A 4,246-nucleotide genomic window follows, 5' to 3' on the forward strand; every position below is an offset into this window, starting at 1 on the left:
TGATTTCCCCCTATAGTGACCAAAACATGAAGTGGCGCTAAAATCCATGGCCTACGCGTGATTTACCCACGAAATATGTTACTAAAAGGAAGAACAAACTAAAGTTCCACGGACCTTAGCATAATTTACCCAAAAATAAGATGAAGCTTTATCATCTCTTCTGCCTCACGAACAGAATTCCACCGGGCCAAGCTAGGCCCAGCCACCGCCTAATGGTGGCGTTTCTCAGGCCGGTCACAAGATTGGAGACCACCACTCTCTGACCTCTCACAACCATGACCGGAGAAGACCTCGGACTGACCCGAATGGAAACAAAACGATGACCCTCTAACCTTTCTATTCTCCTTCAACCGTGAGCTCAAACTCCACATCCACCGTTTGAACTACCCTAAATCGGCGACCGAAAACTACTCACACTCCTCCCTCGACACACAACGATCGATCACTGACCTCCCTGACAAGTGGCGACCGACCACCGATCAAATCATCCTCACCACATTTCCTTTAATACTTAAAGAAAACAAGCATAAAAAAGGGAGATAAATATGAAGACCAAGGAGAGAAACCCAACTTTCTTTCATTTTTTCACAGAACCGGGGGGGCTTTTTTTTTCCTTTTTGGTTGGTTTTTATACCCCTCAAAATTACAAATGGTACAAATACGAACTTAGTCCTTACATTTTTTCCCTCTTTAATTTTAGGACCAAATTAAGGTATTACACCAAGTTCAGTGAGAAAATTGCAAACTTCTGAATTCTAGTAAGCAAAATAGGAGAGAGTAAAGTTTAGTTATGAAATTTTTAATTTATCCTTTTTATTTGGCACTATCAAGGCCTTCCGGATTGTTCCAATTTCCATTTCTATCTTCGCCCTCAATTACTATTCTTGGTAAAAGTACACAAATTTGTCACCAAACTGTCACAATGATCTTTTCAACCTCGTTTCAGAAGTTATAAAATGATTATTAAATTTTTTGAAATGTCATGAAATGATCACTGTACATTATAAAATAATGATAAATTTTAATAAGTTTAATAGCTATGTTGTAATAGTTTGATGAGTTTAATCTTCGTTTCATTCAAGAGGACATGTAAAATTATCGTGAGCATTTTCGTACCTTGAACCCTGAGCTAAAGATATCACAAGTATCCCTCGTTCTATAATTTATCCCCATTGCCAATAAGAACCCTAAAATTAGGCACACCTACATTAGTGAACCCTAGTCACCAAGGTTGAAATTAAAGTTGCGGATGTTTCCCCATCGATTAGAATCTGTACCTCTCTTCTACGAATAATCCCTTACAATTCGCAAGTTATTTGGTATGTGACACCCGAAAAGAGCGATGAATTATACCAATGGTTGTTCGTGTAAAGATTGCTCTGAGCTCTTGAGTGACTCCTTCTCAATCCTCGACTCATTAAAAAAATAGATGAACAAAAAATAACAATAAAATTAATGTCAAAATTACTGGCTAGGTGAAGCTTCTGCCGGGAGAAGGAAAAAAAAAACAATTTAACTGAAATGATCCATGTTTGTACGCATCTAAAAAAAAAATATCATTTGACTTAACTTGAATGATCCCCGAGTTTAAAACCCCATCACAGATCACACTTTCATCTCCACCTCTCCATCCTGTCAAAACCTCAGTCAAAGAGATTGCCCACATCATTGTTTCAGAATCATAAATATGTATAGAAAGGTCCCACTGGAAAACATTACCAGGAACTTGTTTAGATTTCACAATGGATACAGTATAATCCAGAGATGTCCGGTTCACCGAGATTGACAATGCACTATAATCAGAGAATTTCATACCAGGGGGCTCTTCAACCTTCTTGTAAAATTTGGTGATCAAATTACAGACATACAACTCGCTTCTACTGTCATTGTCCAGGAAACAAACCAAGCCACATGATGAAGCAATGAACCAATTCGGGTTCTGAATGCAGGGAAGTTCAATGCTGTACCTCTTCCGAAGATCATAGGCATAACCAACTGGTTCATCAGAACTTGTGAACATAAAATACCAAGACTTCTGCGATAGGTCATGTGAAAAGTTCTATAAAAACCTTTTGGAACTGACAATCTCATGCCATCTTCTACACACGGAGCCAGCTCTGAAAATGCTCGCAATGGGAAGATAAGACAGTATCCTTTCCAACAAGTCGTCGGGTAGGATAGAGTCCACAGAAACTGTTGCATCACTAAGTTCTGAGAATGAATCGAACTCGCCAACGTCTTTACACATGTCATCAATGCAATGGCTGATCCATGAAGTCTCTCCTTCCATGATTAAGAGCAACCTAAAGAAATTTCCTATGAACCTAACAAAAAAATATTGAACTTTCTTACATAAAGCAATTCACTAAGGAAGATATGCTTCTAGATTTTCTGGGATTACATATAATCATCTGTATGGGAGCTAAAAAAACATACTTAGAAGTAGATACATTAAGATAAGGGAACAGATCATCAGCCAACATGTTAAATCAACTGCTGCTCACAAGCAAAATGATGCCAGAGCACTGATTTCAAGATAGAGAAAATAAAACACACTAAAGTAAATGAAAATACAATAAATTTGAAAACTTGGCACTGAATATGCAGAAACAGAAAAATGTGAATCACTGATTTGTTACTTGAACAGGGAAAAAACATTTATAGATCGATACATAAAGGAAAAGCATTTTTAACCATATTTGTTACTAGAGAAAGAGAATTCAATCCAAGCCAATCTGTGTTCGTTTCACTGACAAAAAAAGTACCAATCTTTTCATTAATTTAGCATTAGAACAAATCAAATAATGGTAGGTAAAACAAGAGAAGGATTAGGCCATCCTCACCTATCAATCAAGCATCAAACTGAAAACCCCAAATAACTGAGGGAGAAAAGAAGAAAACATCACAAACCAAACCAAAACATGCTTAGATTTCAGACAAGCAAATGGATGAATAAAAAAATTGGTTAAAAACCTGCAATGGAGCTGGTTCCAGGATAACTTAAGCAATGGGTGTTTTTAGATTTTAACAGAAGTCTCGAGATTTAAAAAAATATTAAGCAAAGGAGAGACAGTTCAGACTTCAGGCAGGTAAAAATAACAGCTTGTAGGGGAAAAGGACGGCATTAAACAACAATGAATGGGGGTAATATGTAAAATGCCTCTACTTTTTGTTTCCCTAAAATAGCAGAGAACAATGGAAATGGGTTACTCCAAGACTGCTCAGTACAAATTCCTAAGCAAAATCCATTACTTCGTTGGAGAGGAAACAGTGAAAGAAGGTTTTTTTTTTGGGCTTTTCAGTGTATCCTTTTCAATAAAATAAAAAAAAATCAGGCAGAGGCAATGGATGAAGAGAGAAGGCGGTTTTTTCCCCTAAAAACTGTTGTGTATGGACTTTAGCCTATAATCTATAAAAACATAAGAGAGAAAAATAAAGAAACGGGGTTCCATTTATTTTATTTTAGCATTAAAGTTGGTTTAAAAGCAACTTCCATTCTCAACTGCAATTACTAAACAGGGTAAATTATACCAATCATCATTTAACTTTATTTTCTCTTCTATTTTATTTTTTATACTTTGAATCCGTTCAATCTTCTCACCAAATTTAATACAATTAGTATTTATAGTTATTTAGCTGTTAAATATTTAAAGGCATTAAAAAGACGTTGTTTTAAAAAAAAATCACCAAAACAACACCGTTTTCCACCTAATAACAATTCATTTATTACATTGTTTAGAGAGAAGACGGTTCAGTGACAAAAAATGATAATTGTGTTAAATTCAGTGAGAAAATTAAATAGTTTTAAAATACAATGACTGAAACGGGAGAAAGAATAAAGTTCAATAGTAATGGGTGTAATTTACCCTACTAAAAAGTTCACTCTATTCTTTTTTAGCTTGTATTTATCAAATGATATTATTTTTATGTAATATATTTTATGGGAACTCTTTTTTTCTTATAGGATCAAATGAGGTTGGTTCTTTTTTTTAAAAAAAATATTTGAGTATGAATCAAGTGATTTTAATAATTAAAATGATAATTGTTATATTTAGAAGTATTAATTTCTAGCATAAAGTTTATAAGAGTATTTGATCACTCATAACTAAATAATTGAGAGTCTTTTGATCATATGTTATCTTATAAATTATAATCATATCGGAATAATAAAAAATAAGTATATTATTTGATTTATCTAAAAATCTTATAATTCTTAAAAAAATCTATTTTAAGAATCATGTTTTGA

General features: G+C 34.2%; 1 pseudogene; it reads right to left on the reverse strand.

Annotated features, from left to right (window-relative positions):
* Positions 1-209: 209 nt before the first annotated feature.
* LOC120183099 lies at positions 210-3,365 on the reverse strand (annotated as a pseudogene).
* Between the last annotated feature and the right edge of the window lie 881 nt (positions 3,366-4,246).

Source organism: Hibiscus syriacus, unplaced genomic scaffold, assembly GCF_006381635.1.
Source record: "Hibiscus syriacus cultivar Baekdansim isolate YM2019G1 unplaced genomic scaffold, ASM638163v2 tig00112738_pilon, whole genome shotgun sequence".
NCBI lineage: Eukaryota > Viridiplantae > Streptophyta > Magnoliopsida > Malvales > Malvaceae > Hibiscus > Hibiscus syriacus.